Source organism: Ahaetulla prasina, chromosome 2 (genome assembly GCF_028640845.1).
Source record: "Ahaetulla prasina isolate Xishuangbanna chromosome 2, ASM2864084v1, whole genome shotgun sequence".
NCBI lineage: Eukaryota > Metazoa > Chordata > Lepidosauria > Squamata > Colubridae > Ahaetulla > Ahaetulla prasina.
The window spans coordinates 101214895-101241097 of NC_080540.1; the positions used below are offsets into that span (position 1 = coordinate 101214895).

At 39.8% G+C, this 26203-nt stretch overlaps 1 pseudogene; it reads left to right on the plus strand.

Moving 5' to 3' along the window:
- Positions 1-13606: 13606 nt before the first annotated feature.
- On the plus strand, positions 13607-14964 carry LOC131191770 (ribonuclease inhibitor-like; annotated as a pseudogene).
- The last annotated feature ends 11239 nt before the right edge of the window (positions 14965-26203 follow it).

The following is a 26203-nucleotide window of genomic DNA, read 5'->3' on the forward strand; positions in this document are numbered from 1 at the left end:
AGCCACACACACCCGGGCCTGTCCCCCTGCCAGAGAGTGACTTAGAGAGTGAGGGGGAAGGGCCGTCAGGGCTCCCTTCTGCAGGGCTGGCTTCCCTGGCTCAGCTCCAGGAGCCAGAGGCAAGCCAGGTGGAAGAAATAATGAGGCCTCTGTCTCCTGTATCTCCCCCCGCCCAGGCAATGCTCCCAGACCCAGCTGAGGACAATCAGTCCTGGTTGGACCCTAGGCTTCATAGACAGGAGAGGCGGGAACAACAGAAGCAGGGGTGGGGCAGGCCTAGGAAGTGCTGCGTCACGGACCCACACTCCACAGGGTATAAAAGCAGCAGGGGCTGCTATATTACTCCGTGGCGAACAAATCAACTGCTTAGAGAGAAGTTGAGCAGAAGTACTGTTTCTTCCTGGTTTCTCACCGGCATCAAGAAAAGAAAAGAGAGAAACTTGGCAGACGCTCGCTAGTTTGCTGCCAGAGCTGATAGCTGCCGTGAATTTCCAGCTAATTAAGTCATCGTTCATGCCTCCCGGACTGAGGTGGGGGGGACAGAACAGTCACATTTAGGTTATGGTGTTCATACATTGTACTATTAATCATGCCTGCATAGAAAAAAATCTACCATAATGAACATAGGGAGGAAGGAATTTATATTGGCTAGTGTTTATATAGCAGATTCTGCTCTGTCTACCAAAAATGAGAAGAGACAATGGTATCTCTGAATGCATAAAATTAGCTTGAGATCTATTGTAAAGAATAAACAATGGAAGTGTTATACCTTCACCAAAAAAATAACATTAAAAATGCCTCAATTTAAAATTTGAGACTTTATAATTAGGAGAAAAATAGAACTGTTGTCATAAACCACAATCCTGACCTCAGAAAATGTATCCCAGGTACTGATATAATCAGTTTTGTTCCCTCGCATAGATTGCAGCATGAGAAAAAAATAATGCACAGAATAATTATCTCAGGACACAGGTTACATTTTCCACATATTATGAATGGGTGACAGATTTGACACCCAACTGCATTCATCCTGGCAGCCTTATATTTCTCATGATATCTAGTTGTGTTCTCAAAAGAGACAAATCAATGATCAGTAATATTCTAAAAACTCAGGATGAATCACTAAGGCTGACAAGTTTCCTATAGAAGCAAGCACAATTGTAGTCTATATAAGGCATTGCAAACAAAATTCCAACTTAGTTGAAAATACAATTCATTCTGCATTTTCTTGAATAAGTGTATAAAAGTGAAGTGCTTTTATACAACAGACTGCTCTGTGTGTCAAAAAAAGAGTAGAATTCTCTTCTTCATGTGCAGAAAATGAGCTTGAGAGCTACTATTGAGAATAAGTAACACAAGTCTTATTCCTTCACAAAGATTTAACATAAAATGCTTCTTATTGTAAAATGTGGGGGCAGTCTTCTGGTTTATCGCTTTGATGTGTGCTTCTCAAAAGGAGAACTGCATATAACTGAGAAGAATGGGGCCCTAACATAAGACTTGATTGGCACTGTAATTTTACGAATAGGAAGTCATGCCACTTCACTTTAGAAGGACCTCCATTCAGATTTGGAATCCACCCAAATCTTGTCTTGACCATTACTATCAGGTCTTGTTGTTTAATTTGTTTGGCATAACTGGATAAAGTTTTCAAGAACAGTAGTACGGCATTAAGGAAAAAACCCTGCCAATTTTTGGACAAGGAGATACAGGGGTTTGAGCTAGATATCGGGAACAACAACTTCTCTTTCTCCTTCAGCTGTCAGTCAATACCTTTTGTATTCCTTGATGGATTCTAATGAAAGTCTTGCCAAGTTTCATATAAAACAGATTTAGAAAAGTTTCTACATGATCAGCACTTGCATGTTATAACAATGGCAGGCTTCATAAAGAGGAGCATAATAACCAAGAGTAGCAATTATTGTGGGTTTTTCTCTCTCTTCTTTTGTGAGTATATTTAGTCATTTTTATGAACATTTTATACATGCTGTAAAAATGCATTTTCAGGAACTATATAGAGCAATCACAATAGAAATTCTCTGTAGCATTTTATTTGGATTTGTTTGTCAGTTGATACATATTGCAGAAGAGGAGGTATTCAAAAATTCTTCAAAACATCTTATTACCAGACTTGACATATAAATTCTCTGTGTCAATGAAATAGACAAAGTCCAAAGTGCATATCGTATCAATAACATGTTTTACTTTTGAAAGCCAACAAGGGTATTAAAAAAAAATAGTGTAAATAATTTTACACTACATATATAACATCACAGATATTTGTAGGAATCCTAAGTAGGAAGATATTATTCAGAAGAATGTAGAATTCGTGCAACTTCTCTTACAGAATATACTTGAAGCTCTGCTTTGTGATATCACTTGAGCTTCCTTTAAAGTTATATTTGCAACTCTAAGCTTTGAGATATAAGTGAGAAAACTATGCATCTGCAGATTGAAATTCTTGGATGAACAGATTGGCTTTCCTCAAGTCAAATCAAGGCAAAAGTAAGTCCATTTCTTTCTGAATATATTCTGGGAGATCTTTAGTGTTCAATGAAAGTTAATAGTGGCAATTTTCACCAGTTTCCAGATGACACTGCCTTTCTGCAGCAAACAAGCCATGTTATACTTTCCTCCATCCCTGTTTTCTGGATAATCCATTTGAGTGAAAAAGATCTGAAACCAATAACCATTTGCTCAAGTTATATGGATACGCTATAGTGCTTAGTTCTAGCAGATATTGATAGTGGTGGCTTCTATGCTGCTTGTATTAAAAGAGTTTGTTTGTTTCTTGTGCTTAGTGTAGCCCTTCCCAAGGTCTAAGACAGAGTCTTGGGCACTCCACTGCATACTTCCCTACATGGAGGGAAGTATACAATGGGGTACCTCAAGGCTCTGTTTTAGGTCCAGTACTCTTTAATATCTTCATCAATGATTTAAACGAGTTGGTAGAAGGAGAACTTATTAAATTTGCAGACAACTCCAAGCTGGCAGCAATAGCCAACACTCCAGAAGATAGGTTTAAGATACAGAAGGATCTTGACAGACTTGAACACTGGGCCCTTTCTAACAAAATAACATTCAGTGGTGTGGAAAGTAAAGTTCTACATTTAGGCAAAAAACCAAAACAAAACACCAATGCACAGATATAGAATAAGAGGTACAGTACCTGGCTCAATAGTAGTAATTGTGAGAAGGATCTTTGAGTCCTAGAGGACAGTCACTTAAATATGAGCCATCTGTGTGCTGCAACTGCTAAAAAAGCCAACACAATCCTAGACCGCATTGACAGAGGGATATAATCAAGATCACATGAAGTATTAATTCCTTTTTATAAAGCCTGGGTAAGACCACACTTAGAATATTGCATCCAGTTTTGGTTGCCATGATATAAAAATTTTTTTGAGACCCTAGAAAGAGTGCAGACAAGAATAACAAAGATGATTAGGGGAGTGGAGGCTAAAACATATGAAGAACGGTTGCAGAAATTGGGTATCTCTAGTTTAATGAAAGAAGGACTAGGTGTGGCATGATACCAATGTTCTAATATCTAAGGTTCTGCCTCAAAGAAGAGAGAGTCAAGCACCTGAAGGCAAGACAAAAAGCAATGGATGGAAACTAATAAAGGAGACAACCAACTAGAACTAAGGAAATAATTTCATAACTCTTAGAACAATTAATCAGTGGAACAACTTGCCTCCAGAAACTGTGGGTGCTGCAACACTAGAGGTTTTTAAGAAGAGATCGGATAACCATTTGTCTGAAATGGTGTAGGGTTTCCTGCTTGAGCAGGGTTTGGACTAGAAGATCCCTTTCAACTCTGTTATTCTATTATATATAAAACACTTTCTTCTGCACTAGATTAAAACCAATACATACAAGATTAAATTATATGTATGGATCCATTGTATACATGCTATTAACATCTATTGGAAAGAGGGTAAGAGATGAGTCAGTCAAAAATAAAGAAAACATCTACGCTGTTCCCCACCCAAATTAAGCCCTACCCCCCAAATAAGCTCTACTTAAGTTCCTGCATAGCTGCCTTCCCGCCCATTCTGTCTGGTTGCTCAAGATGCTGCCAACATGATGTGAGGTGAGGGGGTGGTGGAACGGCCCCATGCACCCCACACCAGCTTACCTCAGGGGCCCCACAGCCAGGCCATCCATGCTCCAACAACTGCCTCGTGACTGTGGCATTGGCATGTTGCTTGGCCTCTTGCTCCATTGTGGCTGTGAGCAAACAGAAGTGGTCCAACAGCCATGCAGTGTTCTGCTGGACAAGGCTGCCAGAGCCACTGCTGCAAAGTGATGCAAGTGTCAGGGCATGGGTGGCCTGGCTGCAGGGGCCCTGAGGCAGGGGTGAAATGTTCCCGGTTCGCACTGGATCGCGGGATCTGGTAGCGATGGGGGCAGGTAGTTTGGAGAACCGTAGCAAAAATCCCTGCCCCCCCCAACTGCCCATGCCTTGCTGTTCTTCTTCTCTGTCCCTGAAGCGCTCGGTGGTGATATAGTTGCAAACGGCCTTAAATGACTGCCGCAGCACTTCAAAGGGCCGCACTACAGCTGATCAGTGCTGTAGTATTTTTAAGGAAGGTAGACGGGACCAGTCAGTAAAAGGCAATTGGTAGACCGGGGTCTGTAAAGAAGGTAGACCAGGACCTGTCAGTAAAAGGCAATTGGTAGACCAGGGTCTGTAAAGAAGGTAGACCGAGGCCTCCCAGTAAAAGGCAATTGGTAGACCGGGGTCTGTTTTTAAAGCAGGTAGACCGGGGCCTCTCAAGTTTTGTATACTTTATTATTTTTATTATTTATTATTATTGACCATGCCCATTCAGTCACCTGACCACCAAGTCACACCCACCAATTAAGCAACGCCCACAGAACCGGTAGGGAAAATTTTTAGATTTCACCCCTGCCCTGAGGTAAGCTGGTGTGGCGCCTATGGGGCAGCTCCACCCCTTGCCAGGCGGCGGCAAAACTGGCACACCGCACAGCATCCTGCCCAGCTCCGAGCAAGCAGAAGCAATGGGCCTCCCGTACATGGGAAAAAAATTAAACATCCCTTGAAAATAAGACCTACTGTTTATTTCATAGCCAAAAAGAAAATAAGACTGGGTCTTATTTTTGAGGAAACAAGGTAGTTGTGATCTGTCTAAGATTTGTATGGAGATATAATATTTTTTTAGTAGTAAAATATAGATTGATGCAGTAAGAAAAATGTGAGCACTGCATATAGTTTAGTAAAAAGAGGAAAGAATAGATGCTAAGTGAAAAACATTTGTATCCTGACACAGCCAGCTCTCTCATAAAGAAAAACAAAGTTTGAGAAATTAACTCATTTCTTGATCTTCAAAGTCTTAGGAAAATGAAGTGCCAACAACACTGAAATTTACTCTATTCTTCTACTTTCTTCTGCATCATTTGACATATTGAGAAATATGCCAAGATAAAAAAAAGAAGAAAAAAAGAGAGAACACTCTCATACCTACTGTATATATTCTTACTGAGGAAATCTGCATTCACAAAATGCCTGATTTAAAAGGAAATGAAAAGGAAAGGGTGATGACAAAGAAGCTGAAATCCCACCTATCCTGAAGTTATTTTGATGATTAAGAAACTCTTACAACATCCCTATTACTAGAATAGTTCGGGCCATCACCGTGGAAGGAAGGGCTGAGTACTCTGTATGTACGTAGAGCCCACAGAATCTGCATCTGTCCCTATAAATTTAAATACACAGACAGCATGCTGTTTCTCTTGTGCTTCAATTTGCATACATTTGCCTATTTATTTGTTTATATATAGTTTTTTTTAAAAAAAAATCTCACAAGAACAAAACCACAAATGCAACATTCAAATATTTGTTAAAATTATAGCACCATCAAACTGGTAATAAATGCTGAGAAAATCAGCTTTGGGTGAATTATCAAGTTTTCAGCCCCAGATATATATATATATATATCATATATATCTCATATAGACAGCAAGATGCAACAACAGCAAAGCCCTGAAAAGACACTCAGAGAGGTGGGAAGCAGAAAAGATTATCAATCAAATCGTGATAACAATCCTGATTATTCACTGCATCTTAGAAGACAGGTCAACAACCAGAGGCCTACGGCCTGCATGTAACACCCCCCCCAGGTGTCTTCCTCCAAAGCTCTGATAAATAACAGGGCTAAGAAGTTTCAGGTGTAAAATAGATATTTTTAAGGACTAGTGCAAACAGCCTCCATGCTCCACAAGAAGGACAGTCCACTAATCATTTCTGGAGGGTATAGCCATATACCAGCAGTTTATCATCTGCTCTTAGCTGAAGCAGCCCAAGGATGTGGAAGTTAGTATACATTCAGGTACTGTGTGGGGGCAATGTAGGATGCATTGATATGCATGGTATTCTTGGTTGATAAATTTGTGGCCCCAATTGATTTTGCCAGTATCCTGTGGGACATGTCCCTACCATCTGATCTCTGACTTGTTCCCTTCTGACTTGTGAAAGAAACCTGAACTAACCTTCAGCAATTACTTTTCTTCTTTAGACAGATTGGTTGACAGTCAACTGGTTTAAGGAATGCCATCAGAGCTGTGTGCTGATCATTTTATGCCTGTCAAGGTTCCAGAAAAACCTCTTCTGCATAAAAAAAACTCAGAAGCCATTGTCTTTCAGAGTTCTTTACTAGCATGAGGAAACTGGCACACGATGAGTGAAATTCCAAAACTGAACTTCCGGATTCTTTTCCCAGTTATACAAACCCCAAGAGTCCCACCCCCCTAACCCCTTTGCTGGTCACATGGTCCCACGTTCTCCCAGTTCATTCGAATATCTTCTCGCCACTCCTCCTGCAGATGTGAACACCATCCGACCTTGACCGCTTGAAGAATATTACCATACCCCTCAACCCCCCTTCTTCCCCTCAGGGGAAAAATGTGGCAGCGTCTGGAACCCTAAAGTCTAGTATGGTTTCCAGGCCTGACAGGCGTCCGCCCTTGGAAAAGAAGCTATATCCTAGGAAAGAAAACAAAGAGTTAATAAAGAAGAGTGTCAGTGGTCCACACTTCCTTCTACCCCCTCCCCCTCCAAGAGGTTTTTAGGTTTGTCAGGAAAGTGTCGTGAAATTGTTTAATCAAATTGTCCGCATTTACTTTCCAACTTTTGACCCAAGTAGATTCAGATAATGGATATCCTTCCAGTGGACTAAATATTGTAATTGACCTCTGTATAGTCTAGAGTCAAGGATTTTCTTGATTTCATAGTGGGTTTCACCTTGGATTATCAAGGGTGGGGGAGTGGCAGGTTGAGGTCTCAGACCAGATTGTCTAGCAGGTTTTAATAAGCTGGTATGGAATACTGGGTGTATTTTCCCCAACATTCGAGGGAGCTTGAGTTGGACGGTAACGGGATTAATAATTTTTACAATGGGGAAAGGACCCAAAAATTTTGGACCGAATTTTCTGCTGTATTCTCAACCTCAGATACTTAGTAGATAAAAAGACTTTATCTCCAATGCAAAAAGGGGGTTGAAGGGAATGGTGTTTGTCGGCTTGGGCTTTGTAATTCCGAGCTGTCACAGCTAAGGCCTTTTTTGTATTTTCCCAACCTTTTTTCAACGAATTCATCCAGTCCGTTAGGGAAACGGAAGTGGGGGGGTTGCACGGGGAGTTCAGGCATGGGAACGAAGTCCATGCCGGTGGTTACTTGAAAAGGGGTTAACCCCGTGCTGCTGTGTACAGCATTATTATATGCGACCTCTGCAAATGGTAACAAATCTGACCAGTTTTCTTGTTGGTAATTTACATAACACCGTATGTACTGTTCCACCATCGAGTTCAATTTTTCAGCCGCCCCATTGGTCTCCGGATGGAACCCAGAACTAAGTCCTTGAGACAACCCAATGGACCGTAGGAACTCCCTCCAGAACTTGGCTGTGAATTGAACACCCCTGTCGGATATTATCCTTTTAGGAACTCCATGCAGTCTGTAGATGTGTTTCACGAAGAGCTTTGCTAATTTTCTCACCGATGGCAATCTGCTGCACGCAGTAAGTGGGCCTGTTTAGAGAACAAATCCACTACGGTTCATATCACTGTATTTCCCCCACTAGGTGGGAGTTCAACAATAAAATCCATGGCAATCTCTTCCCAGGGTCTGGTAGGTTCGGCTACGGGATTCCAGGGGGTTTCCCTGGTCTGGACTTCATAGTGGTGCAGGTAGCACAGCTCTGCACATAGTCTTCGACATCTGATTTCATTTTTGGCCACCAGAATTGTCTTCTAGCCAAGTGGAGAGTCTTTAAAAATCCAAAGTGACCTCCTAGGCGAGAGTCGTGGCTTCTCTGTAGTATAGGCAGCCGCATAGTGATGGGTACATAAATCTTGTTTCCCTTCCAGAGTATTCCATCCCTTAAGGTGAGGTCTGGCAAGTTTTCTTTAAACCAAGCATCGTCAGTGAGTGCTGATTTTAATTCCGCTAGTAGTTTATTTGGTGAGATGTTAGTACCACGGCGTGATCACGGTCGAGTAAGTGCTTGGCTGGCCGGTTCGCTATCGGGAATCATCGCATGTATTACCTCTTCGCGTTGGCTGTCAAATTGTGATTTTCTAGATAGGGCGTCAGCCAGTAGATTTTGGTTGCCGGGGATTTATTTGAGGGTGAAATGGAACCGTTTGAAAAACTGAGCCCATCGAACTTGTTTGGGAGAAAGCTTTTGAGGGGTTTTTAAGTATTCAAGGTTTTTGTGGTCCGTCCACACCTCGAATGGTTCTTTTCCCCCTTCAAGGAAGTGTCTCCAGGAGAGGAGTGCCCAGCGCACTGCAAAGGCTTCCTTTTCCAAACTGCCCATCTGCGTTCAGTGTCCGTCAGATTTTTAGACACATACGTGCAGGGCATAAGATTGTTGTCGGTATTCCATTGTAAGAAGACAGCGGCTACTGCTACATCACTTGCATCAGCTTGGATCACAAAAGGTTTATTTGGATCCGGGTGCTGAAGAATTGGTTCCATCGAGAATAGGCATTTCAGGTGTTCAAAGGAACGTTGACAGTCCATTGTCCAAGGTAGGGGTTGGTTAGGTTTGGGTTTGGTGGGTAATGGCCCAGTTTTTAGCAATTCTGTTAATGGTAGAGCTACTTCTGCGAAAGAAGGAATGAATATGCGGTAAAAATTTGCGAATCCCAAGAAACTTTGAAGTTGCTTACGTGTGCGTGGCAGTTGCCAATCCAACACCGCTTTTACTTTTCCTGGGTCCATTTCGATACCTTTGTTTGATATCCGGTAACCTAGGCAGTCTAGGGATTCTTTATGGAATTTGCATTTGGAAAGTTTGACATATAGCTTGGCCGCTAGGAGCTTTTTAAGGACTTGTCTGACCAATTTGATGTGTTGTTCGATATTGTTTGTGTAGATAAGAATATCATCTAAGTAGACAAGAACCCCACTGTAGAGATGGGGGTGCAGGGTTTCATTAATTAGTTGCATAAAAACAGCTGGAGCCCCTTGGAGGCCAAAAGGCATGACACGGTATTGGAAACTGCCCAAGGGGCAGTTGAAAGCCGTTTTCCATTCATCACCTTCCTTGATGCGGACCCGGTAATAGGCTTCCCTTAAATCCAATCTGGTGAAAATTTTGCCTTTTGATAAGTGGTTCAACAAATCGTGCATAAGTGGTAAAGGGTATGTGTTTTGTATGCAAATTGCATTGATATTTTTGAAGTCAATACACAATCTAAGCGAACCATCTTTCTTTTGTTTAAATAGCACGGGCGCAGCTACAGGTGATTTTGCTGGTTCAATGAACCCTCTGGCTAGGTTAGTGTCAATGTATTTTCTTAGTTCAGACATTTCGGCTGGCGTCATTGAGTACATTTTGGGTTTTGGTAATTTTGCCCCCGGGTGCAATTCAATTGCGCAATCAGTTTGTCGGTGGGGGGGTAAGAGGTTACATTCATCCTCGCTAAAAACGTCTGATAAATCCATGTATGCTTTAGGGATGCGTGGTTCATTAGGAGATGGATTGGATATGGTGGTTGTTGGTTCCCTCTGGTGGTCATTTTGGATAAGGTTTTTTTCGGCAGGGGGAATTGGGTCTAAGGGTCTGAAAGTCCATATAATTTTCCTGAATCCATCCTCCCATTTGATTGTGGGTTCCCATTTGTCCAACCAAGCTAAACCCAGGATGATGGATTCTGACATCTTTGGAATTACTATGAATTTTATAAGTTCATGATGGGCTCCAATTTCTAAGCGAACCAGTTGTGTGATTTGGGTCGCTGGAACCCCGCCAATCAAGGTTCCATCTACTTGGTGGAATTTAATTGGGTGTTTCAAGGGAAATGTTTTTATACGGAGTTGGGCGACCGTAGAGGTTGAAATTAGGCATCTGGTGCATCCTGTGTCCACAATAGCCTCTAAATCTTTTTTGGCCCCTCCCCCTGGAATTATTAAGTTTACTTTGATAGCAAAAGGAGGAATGGGTGCACTCACCATTGGGTCGTTTTCTGCTTGGTTTGAGTCATCAGGAGGTGAATCAGATGACGGAAGGTTAGTGGATACTTCAGTAGGGAGGTCTATGGCTTGTCTCGCAAAGCGACTGATATTCAGATTTTTTCGAGGGAGTTTGCATGGTCGGATAGCAGTTGGTGGACAATACTGTGGGAGGGGTGTTGGGGCTAGGCAAACTGACGCCTGATGTCCTAGTTTTCCACAACGGTAGCATTTGATTATTGTTGAAGGCTGAAAGGTGGAGGGTGTGGTTGGTCTTAAGAGGGAGGGTCTTGTAGGTGGTCGTTGTGGAGTTGTAGTTGGTGATTGGCTTTGGAGGGGGTTGAATTCTCTGTCTAGAGCTATGGACACGTTGTACCAGTCATTTAGTTGTCCTGGGATTCCTCTGGTGGAGCAGGCTTTTCTGATGTTTTGATCGATTGCCTCTTTGAAGTAGTGGAGGAGGATGTGATCTGGCCAATGTCTAAGATTACCAGCAACCCTTCGGAAATCCCATACAAATTGTTTTAGAGGCCTGTTACCTTGCTTCATCGTTTTTAAGATGGTTTCACATTCTGCAATTAGGTCATCATCTTGAAACCGGTTGCGAAGCAGTGCCATAAATCCGTGAACATCATTTAGTTCTGGTGCACGTTCATTGTGTAGTTGAGCTATCCACTCTGAGGCTAGCCCCACGTTCATACCATCCGAGATGGTGTTGATTAGGCTTCTTTCTGATGGGTATTGATGTCTATATTGTTCAACGTAAGCCTCAATTCTGCTGAGAAAGTAAGCCAGGTGGTGTGGATTCCCATCAAAGGTTGGTTTGAAAGGGGGAGGGGCTGGGGGAGGGGGTGCAGGTGGGTTTAGCTGGCCTGCTTGCGGTTGAAGAGGGATTTGTGGGAGGGCCGTTGCTATTGTGGCTGGTTGCTGAGTTGTAAAGGGGGGTGGAATTCCCCCTGGCTGCTGAGAAGGAAGTCCTTGAAATGCTTCAGCTGATGAGGCAAAAATCGGCCTGGGGCCCCCAGGAAAGAAAGGTGCTGAACTTGCTGGTTGCCATTGGTATTGGATCCATCCTTGTCCAGGATAAAATGCCCAACCGGGAGGAATAGAAACAGCAGGAGGCAGCGTAGGCCTCTGTTGGCAGGTAAAGTCAATTGGAGGGGGGAGTTGCGATTCCCCCCAAGTCCCTGGTGCTGCCTGAACTCCCTGCCGTCTGAAGGAGGGAAGGGAGGTCCTCCTGCATTCATCGGAACGGCTTCGAGCTTCAGTAATTTCTCCCTCTCTGGTGGGAGGGAAGGTGAATTTAGGCTGAGCTAAAGGCTCTCGAGGTGGGTGAGCTGAGCTTATACGAGGCCTCACTTCCAAATGCTCAAAAGTTTCCGGGAGGTCTAATAGGGACTGGGATTTCAGGGGGTTTCTCAGGTCCCAATCCAGTGACTCTCCCGATTCTCCAGGTTTTACTGTCCTCCATTGAGATTGAGAAGAGGGAGGGGGCTCTCCATTCCGCCCCGGGGAAATGTTTTCTCCCGAATGACAGCTTACCCATGAATCGGAGTCTTTGGGCCGTGCACCAAGCTGACAAGCAGGCTCTACCACTTCGGGTTTTTGAGTCATATCTTCCGATGGGAAGTAGGTTATTTCGACTAGTCCTCAGATTCCAACCTCTGTGCTACTTCCACACTTTCAGCTTGCTGCCCTTCCATCTTCACTGGGTCTTTGCACCGCTGTGGAGGTTGCGGAGGCTGGGGCCCAGCACCCCCCTAACGGGCCCCCTCTTTATTTATTTATTTATTTTATTTTACTTTATTAGATTTTTATACCGCCCTTCTCCCGAAGGACTCAGGGCGGTGTACAGCCAAAATCAAAACCCACAATATACACAATCAAAACAGAATTAAAACGAAGCATATTACAAGAATGGCCGACTTTAAAAAGTTTAAAACCCTAAAAAATTAATAAATAACCCCAGTTAAAATTTAATAAAACTTTTAATCCAGTCCCGCTTGAATAAATAAATGCATTTTCAGCTCACGGCGAAAAGTCCGAAGATCAGGCACTTGGCGTAAACCAGGGAGAAGTTCGTTCCAAAGCGCAGGGGCTCTGAGTGGAGGAGAGGGTACCGTTAAGCAAAAGAAAGTTAAGAGTTTTGGAATAATGTCAAGTTCCAGAAAAACCTCTTTGCATAAAAAAAACTCAGAAGCCATTGTCTTTCAGAGTTCTTTACTAGCATGAGGAAACTGGCACACGATGAGTGAAATTCCAAAACTGAACTTCCGGATTCTTCAGTTATACAAACCCCAAGAGTCCCACCCCCCTAACCCCTTTGCTGGTCACATGGTCCCACGTTCTCCCAGTTCATTCGAATATCTTCTCGCCACTCCTCCTGCAGATGTGAACACCATCCGACCTTGACCGCTTGAAGAATGTTACCATACCCCCAACCCCCCTTCTTCCCCTCAGGGGAAAAATGTGGCAGCGTCTGGAACCCTAAAGTCTAGTATGGTTTCCAGGCCTGACAATGCCCATCTTTTTGCCTCTAGTGCTCTGTGCAAGAATGATATGTTTTTGGTGGCTATGGAAGTGTCCCCAGTTGAGTTTAGAGAGGCTCCACAAGCGTTTTGTGTGTGTTTGTGTCTCTCTGGGTGTGTGTGTGTGTGTGTGTGTGTGTGTGTGTGTGCGTGTGTGTGTGTGTGTGTGAGAGAGAGAGAGAGAGAGAGAGAGAGAGAGATTAATGACTGTATAATTGTGAAAGACCTAGATGCATATGTAAATGTAATTTGGCACAATTTAAATATCTAAATACATATAAATAAATATTGACAATGCCTCATAATATTTTCTTTTTGCAGCTGCTCTGATTTGGAAAGAATTTGGAACTTGAAACAGAAGAGTAAGACAAGTAATGGGGCGGTAAATCAAGATAAATATAACACACAATCATTCCATTCCTTCTTTTAAAAAAGGAATTACTTCTCTAAATTCCTATTCTCAAAAAACATTCTAGGAGTATTTAAAATATATACAATTATATTTTAAAGAAATATTTTACCATAAGATATTTTACCGTAAGAGTGTGGGGCTGAAGGTGAGAGTGGTCTGTTAGTCATTTTTCGCCCTCAACAGTCCGTTAAGACCTCAGAAATGGACCTTGAATTGCACTGCCAAGAATTTGATGCATCAGAATGGAAAGAACTTGTTGCATCCATGAAACAGCACAAAACAATTAGATTGGATGACTGCGGCCTGGGAATTAGCCATTGTGAAGATCTTTCTGGTCTTCTGACTACCAACCAAGAACTAACTGAACTGAATCTAAGCAACAATGAACTGGGAGATGCTGGTGTAGATGCTCTATGTAAAGGATTGTTAAACCCCAATTGCGAACTTCAAAAACTCTGGTTACAAAACTGCAACTTAACTAAGGCTTGCTGTGAGAACTTCGTTCTGTAGTTAGTAAATCATCTCTGACAGAGCTACACCTGGGAGATAACAGTTTGGGCACATTAGGTGGCAAAGCATTGTGTCAAGGACTTGTGGTTTCAAACTGCCAACTAGAATCACTACAACTACAATTCTGTGACTTCACAAAGGAAAACATAGATGGTCTCTGCTCTGTACTGTGTGTCAAATCATCTCTGCAAATGCTCAGCCTGAATAATAACAAGCTAGGAGGTGAAACAGTGAAAAACCTCTGCCAAGCCTTGCTGAAGGGCTCTTCTAACTTGCCATCCCTACAATTAGAGGGCTGTGAGATCACACATGATAGTTGCGAGGACCTCAGTACTTTCCTCAGTAATACCCCATCCTTGACAGAATCATGCATAGAAGACAACAGTATTGGTGATGCAGGACTAGATATCCTCTGCCAAGGCATCCAAAATCCAAATTGCAAAGTAGAGAAACTATGGTTGTGGGAATGCAATATCACTGCTACTGGTTGTAAGGAACTTGCCACAATCATTGGTACCAAAGAGACACTCAAGGAGATGAGCCTACTGGGAAATCCTGTGGAAAATGAAGGAGTAGAAATGTTAGGTCAAGGGCTGAAGGATCCCAAAACAAAACTCCAATCTCTATGGTTAAGAGACTGTGGCTTGACTGCGGCTTGCTGCAAGAGTATTAGCTCTGCTTTGAGCATGAACAGTTACTAAAAGAGCTGCAGCTGGGTGGCAACTCCATTGGAGATGCAGGAGTGATTGAAATCCAAATTGCAACCTTGAATCCCTCTGGCTGGGGCAGTCGAATGTTACAGCAGTTTGCTGTGACGCACTTGCCAAACTTATAGTTGAGAAACCTTCTCTATGGGAACTGGCTACAGCCAAATAGGGGATAAGGGTGTGTTGAAGTTGTGTGCAGCAGTGAAAAATCCAAACTGTAACCTGAAATATCTAATCTTGTATGACACTTTTTGGACTTCTAAAACAAACAAGGTGGTAAAGGCTCTGGAAGGGCTATAGTCTGACTTTCAAGTGGTTACATGAGTGGAACAGCTTTACTGGGACCATTTCTTGTCTTCTGTTGATCTTTGTTTTATAAACCAAGTTACTAGCCCAGTGATTATAATTTTTTTTTTAATTTCAGAGTTATGGACATGATGTGATGTACCCAAAAATTCCATTCCATGTTAGGAATATGATAAAATGCTAAGGTAGTTCTGGAGAAACCTTTTAGGTCTATATCAAATTAAAATATATATGTAAAACCAGATTGGTGGGCATTTTACCATTTGGAAAATAAGAGAAAAGAAGAGTAGAAGAAAGTAAAATAAATCTCTTGCCCACTATTATAAAGCAATAATGTAGATTGTGTTAATTTTTCCCAGGGTAGGAAATAGAATTGCTTAGATAAGATTAATTGACAGCATTGCTCACTTTGATAGCCAGCAAAATGTTAAATGCAGTTATTTCATATTTTCTGCTGAAAGTATAAATGATCTTATCTCTCTCAGCCTATGTAGCTTTATTAAAAAATAAAGTTTGTTTGTGAAGATAATAAAATAAAATAAAATAAAATAAAATACATGCAATTATAATAAAATCTGGCCATTTGCATCCTCCCTTGCTAGAAAACTCCCAGTATCAAGTCTATTTTATTAAAGGAATTTGTTCAAAGCAACAGAGTGCCAGGGAATATTTGTTTTAGAAAAGAATTGAAATATTAGCTAACAGAAAAGGAAAAGGAAATTGGGGATTTGTGAAATACAAATCTCTCTGAAACACGTACATTAGTTTACCTTCTGCTTTATCTCTTCTTTACAGACATAATCATCAAATTTTGTTTCCTAGAGCTGGAAAACAAGAAAACAGTCTCTCAGGGCAATTTTGTACTGTCATCTAAGTGGCTTTCTCTCCCCTGTGCTCCCAGCTGTTTCTTAAGCCATTTTCAGAAAATCCGGTCTAGATTGCAGGGGGTTGGCAATGGGGCTGGGCTGGTGCTTAGCTCAGACTATGGCTATCACATTCTGCCTTTTGATCTTCCTATCCACAAAGAGAAGGTGAGCCTCTAGGTCTGGCTCCCCTGTGAGCCAGTTTACTGCTGCCTTTTCCTTTTAGAAATTGTTCTTTCCTCACTTAATCTCCATATCTTTCTTTTAGCTTTTCCAGATGTTTACTCAGTTACTTCCCCTGCTATATCCTGTGATACCAATGCAGACTTCTTCTTTCTCTTTACTGGAGCTGTGATGCTTCCATCCTCAACAGGTCCATGGAAACCTTACGCTGAAGTAACAATGCTCCTACATTACAACTGGAATAAGTTTTAAAACGTCAAGTCAAAGGAAGAGGGGTTTTGTGTGCTATGGGCAAGGGTGGAAAAACAAAGGAAGGATGTTTCATTTAGTTTGAGAAGAAACAGAAGCAATGCCCACTGAGATACCGTGTTTTCCCGAAAATAAGACCCTGTCTTATATTTTTTTGAACCCCAAAATCAGCACTTGGCCTTATTTTCGGGGAGCTCTTATTATTTTGGGGCACGTGGAGCAAGATGGGACTTCTCTTGCCATCTTACCTGATTTCCAGCTCTATGTTTAAATATTTTGAGGAGGGCTTATTTTAGGGGAGAGGCTTATTTTAGCACATGCGCTCAAAAGCCCGATTGTGCTTATTATCAGGGGATGTCTTATTTTTGGGAAAACAGGAGCTATCAGTGGAGCATGAGCTCCTGGAGTAAAGATGTTTCTTGACTTAACAGACTGTCATTGGCTCTGCCACAAGATACTGTCAAAACTACCTGCAGAGAATAAAACAACCAAGGATGAAAGGGGTGCATATAAAGTGGGGTATTCCTAAAATGGAATAAAACATTGGGGAGGGGCTTTATACAGTTTTGAATCAACTTAGTGATTGGCCGGGCAGAAATCATGGAGCCACCTATATTTTTTTTCCTAGATTGGAATATCAGAAAGAATATAGGCAATTTAAGGATTCTGTTCTAAGATCATAGAGCAAGTTGTGATGACCCCTAAGCCTCATGATTTTACTTTACCTTTTGAGAATGAAATATGTTCTTAATTCTTAATTCAAAAGCTTCCTTAACTAATCAAGGAGAGAAGCAACCCGGAATTGAGGAGAAACTTCCTAACAGTGAGGAAAATTAACCAGTGGGAAAGCTTGCCTTCAGACCTTGTAGGTGCTTGATCACTGGAGGTTTTTAAGGAGAGACTGGACATTCACTTGTCTGAAATAGTATAGGATCTCCTGCTTGAGCAGGGGGCTGGACTAGAGAACCTCCAAGGTCCCTTCCAGCTCTATTCTTTGTGATCTGTGGTTTTGTGATCTGTGGTTTACATAATCCATCAAATAATAATCGAGTAAGTCTCAGCAGTATGGGGTCAAACTGATTCAGGCAGAAAAAAAAGTAAGCTTCTATTTTTCTCTTTCTATACACACTAGGTATTTGTGACGTTATTTAACCAGAGCTCCTAGTTACTGTTATACAATCAACCAATTTTATTTTGAGAGAAGAAGGACTTTTCGAATTCCATAGTTCTGTAATTACGTTTTTTCCCCTTCATGTATGGATGTGGTATGGAAAAATAATGGTAAAGATAACACATTTGCAGAACCTTTGCTGGCAACCCCAGAGCAATTATTCTTCATGAACAGCTTTGAAACATGTGGTGGAGGGATGGAATTGGGGATGGTGCTTGTAACGATGACAACACTATAAAAGTAAAGCAAGCCAGTAAATCACTTTGTCAGTTATATAAAATCAAGAGAGAAGTAGTGGGATATAATTGGAAAGGCCCATGAAACCAATTGCAAAGTAAACAGAAAATAGGAATCCAAGTTTTACAAGGCAGTCCAATGGGATTCTGAAACCATGTAGGAATGTTATCATTTTAACAAAACAAATTAAAAAAAATTAGCTTACCAATGCCATTGTTACAACACTCCTAGAAGAATTTCTTTTATCCTGCATCCTTTTCAGTGTAATATGTTCTAAATTACTTGTTCAAGTATTTGAAAATGCTTGTTGCTCAGACTGTTCATTTTACACAAATTATATCCAAACAGAATATTCAGAAAACAGAAATAGAAAATGGATCTATAATGAATTTCAGCAGGTGAAAAATAGTTTGACCTTGTACAATATATTCCATTATGGTACAGACAGTAAGCAATTAATGGAGTTTTCTAGCATCCAGCATTCTCTACACAAAGAATTGTGCATTTGGGGAAGTTGTGTAGAAACAAGAGTGTATGAAATTTGCAAATATATTTTACAGGCAGTTGTGTTTTAAAAAGTGTACATTGGGTAAATTGCAAATGAACCTCTATACAGTGGTACCTTGATAGTCATTAATTGGTTTCAGGAGGCACAATGAGTACTAAAAACAATGAGTACCAAATAAACCAAATGACTAATGCATGACCCTTTGTTTCAGCTGGAAAGATATCTGTGTTTAAATATGATGATCAGTATTATTTTTCAGTTGCATGTGTCTATTTTATTCCAAACTTCATATTTGTGAGGGAGATGGGTGGTTTCTCAATTTGATAAACAAGCAAACAAATAAAATTTAAACAATTCGAGGATATCTTGATTTAGCAATAGAAAATGCCCCAAACCTAAAGTACTCAATATAATTTTTGCTTCCCAAAGGTGCCTTTGTTTTTTTTTCTTTTGTTAATTCTTCTTTCTGTTTTACACTAATGAATACAACCAGAAGATAGGAATAATGCTAATGAGATATATAATGTCACTATTTTGTCCCATTGTGTTAGCCAAGATTCTGTTCTACATATGCTAGCAAGTGATGAAGTTAAATTAAGAGACCAAAACCACGTACTGTGTTCCCAGTTTTTTTTATTAAAAACTTTATTAAAAGCTTTAAAGAAATTTCAAAGATTAACTTTAAGAGTGTCATGCATTCTTGGGTCCCTGAAGCTTGGTGACTGGGAATGTAGCCAGCAGGACATTGTAGGGTGTTTTCAACCAAAGTCTGAGCTAATTTTGTCTCTGGTTCATTTTTACAATGTCACTGGGCATTGGAAACTTATTTTCATACAGTTATTCCCATGGACAATTGTGGCATATTGGTTAACTGTTTCACATAAGAAATAAGAGTATCCTTAGGAAAAGAGATAGGATAAAGAAGTCCCAGGCAAACAAGAGTTTGTATATGTCTATTCATTACTATGTTTACTCACTTGAAAAATCCTAATGCTCCTAAAGTGATGTTACATGGGGATATCACATCGTTCATGAATGAATTGCTTGGGTAACAGAGACAATAATATGATGGAATTCTTGATCTACTTAACTCTTGGTCTACATAATACTGTTATCTCTGTTATTCAAATATTTGCTTTCCATTCAATCTTTGAAGAAGATTTCACCCTATCTAGACCACCCCTACTGGCTAAGACACTGAGCTTGTCGATTGAAAGTTTGGTAGTTCAGCGGTTCGAACCCCTAGTGCCACATATAATGGGGTGAGCTCCCGTTACTTGTCCCAGCTTCTGCCAACCTAGCAGCTCGAAAGCACATAAAAAAATGCAAGTAGAAAAATAGGGACCCCCTTTGGTTGGAAAATAACAGCATCCCTGTGCGCCTTTGGCATTTAGTCATGCTGGCCACCTGACCACGGAGACATGTTCGGACAGCGCTGGCTCTTCGGCTTTGAAATGGAGATGAACACCGCCCCTAGAGTCAGAAACGACTAGCACATATATGCGAGGGGAACCTTTACCTTTACCTTTTTAGACCACTCCTACCCCTCCAAAAAAGCCCTGTGCCATTGTTCTTAAACCTCGGAATAGATAAACTACACTTCAGTACAAAAATAATTTATAACAGCATCTACCATAAGCATTAAGAGTTTAAAAAGTATATGTGGGGTCAGCCCAAATGAATCAATATCATAATGGAAAAAGATGAGGAGAAGCATGAGTAAAGTAAATATTCCTCACTGGAATCAGGAAACTGGAAACCTATAAATGTAAGCAAGCTATATTATTTCATATTGAGGTGCCATGCTAATTATTAAGTCACAATTTGCTAGGTTAAATAGTATGAAAATATTATGTTTTTTTCTGGGATCATCTCATGTATTGAGCCTAGAAGGTGATTAGAAAACCAGTCAACCAATCAATTGCACATATCCAAATCTGAATCTCCTTTTAGTCTTCTGTTTGAATATTATTTGGAAAGGTAAACACTTAAAGAGAACTAGCAGACGGCATATTCTTATGGTATCTACTTTTTGGATCTTGTTATCTGGCTGTAATGGGTAAATTGGATAAGTATTATACCTTGGAGTACATTTTTTATATATATACTGAAATGTCTATAAAAATTGTCAAACCTGACAGTAGGAAGAAGAAAGGCCAGTTTAGAAATACATAATATCATTTAAATGGCTGTAATCTTTGAGAATAAGTTTTTCAGGCATTGTTTATTCTGAATTGCTCATTCAAGTACAAACCTTGTAATTGACCTATAACCTTGGTTTATAACCTGTACATCAGCTATGTTTACACCCATATTTCCCAGCCATTACCCTTTACTCTCCAGTGTTCAGAGTTGTAGGAGATTGTCAGCTGATCAGTCAGCAACATTTCCAGAAGACCATATTCCTTGTTCCTCCTTTTTAAGGCTAGGATTTGGTGGTTCTAGTAATCCCAGCTTGCAATCGCAGCTAATAGTGAAGAATTGGGAAGTTATATTTCAGCTATATTGCAGAGTTATTGTTCCTGAAATCTAGAGAATTGAGTTCTGTTTAAGTGGGCCTATTCATTCATCCATATACCAACCATCACCTTATTAAATGATTTACCAACATTTCTCAGTTAAGGCCGCCACCTAGGATTGATCAGTACTCTGGATGTCATGAAAAAGTAGGAATCCAATCAAGATGAACAAACCATTACTTCCTGGATGGATGTTTGCATAAAATGAAACTAGACTGTTATTGTGTAACAGTTATCTGAGGCCTAAGGTCCTTAGACAAAACCCATTTTCATGGTACATTCAAGGAAGATTTTGGGGTAGAGGAAATAAAGTCAAGATGGCACCCCCTACCATGTGATTGAAGACCCATCCTTTCCATATGTGACACTCATAAAAATGGATGTGGCTTCAATCAGTCCTCTTGATGTTTTTTGATCTCCTAGAACAAAAACAAACAAACAAACTGAGGTTATGAGGAATCAACAAGCAATTGTTTTCAAATTATTCATTTCCTTTTTTTATTTTTGCTTTTAATTAAAAGCTCTTTAGAAGTTCACCCGGATTTTCAGACCTAAATTAGACAAATTGATCAAGTTTATGCTCCCTTGATTTAATTTCACTGTTACCTATTTGTGACATTTATTTTGTTTGTGCATTTAAAACAAATCTGAATAGAACAATCTGCTTGTATTTGTGTACACGTTGCTTAATATATGGATTTTATACACAGTTTTCCTAATAGATAATGCAAACATGTTATAGAAACGCATTGTTATTTTTAGCAACATGTACTTTTGCATGTGTTATGTTATGGTTATGTTATGGTTATGGCAAAACTGCATCAAAACATTTGCAAAAATGTGATGATCATAGCATAATTATGTTTGTTTCATGGGCGATGTTTCTTCAGCTGAAAATTATATTCTCTTGTAAGTAATTGGTAAAGTACTGCAAATTAATGACCAGGACTTGAACAGACTGGGTAGGTCTGAGCTGGGTACAGGCAATCTTTTGGGTTTGCTGAGAGTCTTCTTTCTCTGGAGCTCTACACTTTCTCTTCCCCCTCTCTGCATATACTAAGTTTTAAGTAATTGTACTTGTCAGTAATTTGAACTAATTAGATTGCACTGACCAGTGGTCTGAACTGGTCTGTTTGAAATTAAGGGGCTGCAGGTTGCCCATAATAGTAGAACTGATTGTATAGCACAAGGACACAAGAAATGCAAACCAAACAATTTCTTCTCCATCCTAATTGGTCACTGGGATCTGACTTCATTATAACCCAAATCAATTCTGGTTAACATCCCTGCCATTTCTCCTATTCAACATAGCAAGGGACTTTTATTGCCCCTCCCCCCTTTTTTCTCACAAAGCAGGGTTTGTTTTTTTTTAAATCCATCTCATTACCTACCTTTGGGATTGTAAATCACAAATAGCATTTGTTCATGCATATTTAAAGAAAAACAAAGTCCAGTTGCCTTTGAAAAAGCACCTTTGGGATTCATATCCATTAATATATTATATATATATATATATATATATATATATATATATATATATATATATATATATATATATATATATATATATATATATATATATATATATATATATATATTTGTTTTCTGAGGTTTTCACGGTGTTTGTATATAGGTCTTTGGTTGTTGGGTTTCTCCCGTGTAAAATTGGAAGTGTCTTGGCGGCGTTTGACGAAGTCTCATTCGTCATCTTCAGGCTTCAGCCGTGCTTCTGGGAGCAATGAACAATAAACAGCTGCGATCACACATTGCTCCCAGAAGCACGGCTGAAGCCTGAAGATGACGAATGAGACTTCGTCAAACGCCGCCAAGACACTTCCAATTTTACACGGAGAAAACCCAACAACCAAAGACCTATATATATATATATATATATATATATATATATATATATATATATATATATATATATATATATATAATATATTAATATTAAGCTTAATGTTAACCGCTCCAATATTGATTGCAGAAAATATGACTTCAATAATAGAATTGTTAATGCTTGGAATACACTACCTGACTCTGTGGTCTCTTCCAAAAATCCCCAAAGCTTCAACCAAAAACTGTCTACTATTGACCTCACCCCATTCCTAAGAGATCTGTAAGGGGCGTGCATAAGAGCACAAACATGCCTACCGTACCTGTCCTATTGTTTCCTTTTGTTATATCCAATTAATATAGTTATTACATATTCATATTCATATATATGCTTATATATTGTATAGTTATTTCATACTTATGCTTATATATACTGTGTGAATAAATAAATAAATAAATAAATAAATAAATAAATAAATAAATAAATAAATAAAATAAAGCTGAGTCATCCTACTTTCTTATTGTAAGACTTCCTAGTTCTAACTGTATCTAATAGAAAACTGACAGACCTATCTGATGAAATTTCTGGATAGAATATTATCTCTTCAAGTACATTTGGTGATGACTAACAGGCCATTCCATTTTAGGTCCAACATACTATATGAAATTTGAAACCCAGGGCTAAACTTTAATACATCCGCAACCTGCAGCTGCATCTTTTTTTATTTTATTTTTTAACTTGAATCCCTTGCAAGGCTTCAGGAGACTGATTCTGATTGAGACCAGTGTCTATGACAGGCGATCAAAAAAATAATTCCCTCTTTAGCTATTTGACTTGAAAATATTTCCCTTATCTACCCTAACCCGAGGTGACAAGGGAAAGAAGAAATGGAAAAGTTAAAAAAGATGAAGCACAGTGCTAGCTTGTAAAATCTGCACATGGAGTGGGAAGATAGAGGGAAAATTGTAATAAAATCTTTTCAATGAAGAATCTTCTACACTGAATTATTCCATATTGGGCATTGACCCCTCCTTAGCAGAAAAAAAATATGAGTGACATTTCTGTCTTATACTTACATCAAGTATAAGTGACATTCTGTTTTAGCTTACACAACAAGATCTGATGAGTTCTGATATGCCCTCGCCTTCTGATCTAACTGTAAATCCTGACAGCTATTTAGACTCTTCATTCCAAACACAGTGTGGACTATAATGCTTCTTCATTTAGTTCAGGGGTGTCAAACTGGTGGCCCGCAGGCTGGATGCATCACGTGCAGGCCACGCCCACCTCAGGTTCACGAATGGGGAAAACATCGCGAAATGTCACGTCACACCGCAAGTTTGACACTTGTGATTTAGTTGATGAAAAGCACCATTGTATGGTCCCCATGGTGGAAAAAAACCCCACAATACATTATTTTATTTTCATTTATACATCAGAAAGCTATGAGACACCAGCAATGCATTTTCTTGGTGTCACATTACACATTGGCCAGGACAAGTCTTTTAGCTGGTGAAAGCTATAATAATAATAGTAAAAGCTGAATACTGAGAATCATCCTTACCTATAAGTGTGTTGGAGGTAACATTAGGCAAATGATGACACATGTATAATGACATCATCAACCAAATACTAGGACATAGGCGTTTGCATTGGATATCTGGACAAGTAGTTAATGGTAGCATTTGTAAGATGATTTCATTGATCATTTTGGCAACATTGGGATTTATGTGGTTGCTTGTTGATCATGCCCAAGAATAAATTTCTCAGTTCACAGCCAAAGGCCAGCCAGTTTTCTGAAGTGCAGGCCTATTATTCTAGCAGCGTATTTCTGTACAGAGAAACCAATAATTGCTTGAATGCTTTCATTTTAATTTATTTTTAGTTTTTGCTGCTTTGCTATTAATTGCTATTCCAAAGCAGGAAAAATACTGCTTGAAAAGAAGTTAGCAGAATAATAATTCAGTATCATGGTGTTAAAACAAACATTAGACATTTTTCAAGCTCCTTTACACTGAAAAAACCCTTTTAGGATCATGGGATGATCGTATTTTCCATGAAATTTTTAAAGTTTTGAGAGATACGGTTTCTCTGAGATTCAGTTGCCTATAATAGCTTAAATAATCATGCTGTCGGTGATCGCTCCTCCTCACTTACCTTAACATAACCTCACCGGCTCATATATTATGGTGTACCAGAAATAAATAATGATGATCAGTCAGAAAGCAGGATTTGCAAAACCATAGTAACTGAATTCACAAACCATGATAAGCCAAATCCAAACAAATGACAGCATGACTTAATAAAGTTCACGAACCAGCAACTGTAAATGATGTCATCAGTGTGCACCTATGTTATCTACTGGAGAATTATGAAAAATAATTAAATACATGTGGTTTTCTTCTTTGTGACCTAATTCTACCTTTGCCATGGTTCCTCAACATGAGTATAGTCAAAATGGAAAACTTGTCCTTTTGCTATGGATTACTGAGTAATATATTTGTGCTTTGATGCAGCTGCTTAAGTTTCTTTCACTTGAGAGCAATGCATCATTTCATTCCCTTCAGGCACAACAATTTCCCCAAAGCTAAGGCTAATTATACAAGATTTATCTGTATGAACACATGAGGATTAAACTGGAAGGGGAAAAAAAGAACTAAATGTTAGTTGCTTTGCTTGGTAAAAGGGACATAATGAAAAAGAGGTTGTAGAGATAATAAGAAAAACAAAACAGAAAAGGGGGAAATAATTAGTACCCCGTTTATTTCTTTTTCTCCAGCCCTTGACAGAGCTTCTACTATAAAGAGAAGGGAAAAAAATATATGATGAAAGAACAACTCTTTCATTGCCAACTGCAGCTAGTTCCATATGGCAAACAATGACTTGATAATTGCATGTTCTTTACTGAGTGTGTAGCAGCACCAGTTGATTCTTGCTGTTTTTAAAACTAAACAGGATAAATCCAGGTTGGGTTAGTCCTTGGGTGGAAGATCCAGAGCAGCACGGTAGACTGGAAAGTTGAAAAAGATCCCAGAAGGATTGTCACTTTTCCCAAGTAGACCAGACAGGAAATATAGCCAGATGAGCTAATTCTTTATTGGAAGGCTAAATTAAGTCTTGTAAGTTTGAAAGTATAAGATCTCTCACCATCTCCTTTATAGTCTAGGAACTTTGGGGAGGGGGGTAATCCCTTCTGAGCATCTTTCTCTACCAATTATGCAGCTTAATAAGTGAAGGAATAAAACAACTAGCTGCAAAACATTAGGAACTTTTGCTGCAATCTGTCTGGTTCCTGGGAAAGCCAGCTCTGGCTATCTTATGTATTTATTTGTTCAATTTAAATGGCCACTCACTTGCATGTTGTAAGCTGGTGAGTGTCACCCAGAAGATAAAAGTAGAGGTGATGGACACATTCCATTGACTTAGTTGTGATTTTAAGAATCTCCAAACCACCTGGGCCTAGATGAAATGATATTCAGTTTTGCTCCCTGAGAAAACAAGTTGCTGGTCTCTGTTGGAATATTATCCTAGAGCAAGGGTGTCAAACTCACGTCGTCACAGTAGTATCACATGATGTATCTGGACTCCCTCCCCTCTTCATTAAAACAAGTGTGTGTGTGGCCAGCACATGATGCATCCGGCCCATGGGCTGGGAGTTTGAAAATCCTGTTTTAGAGTGTTAAATACTTA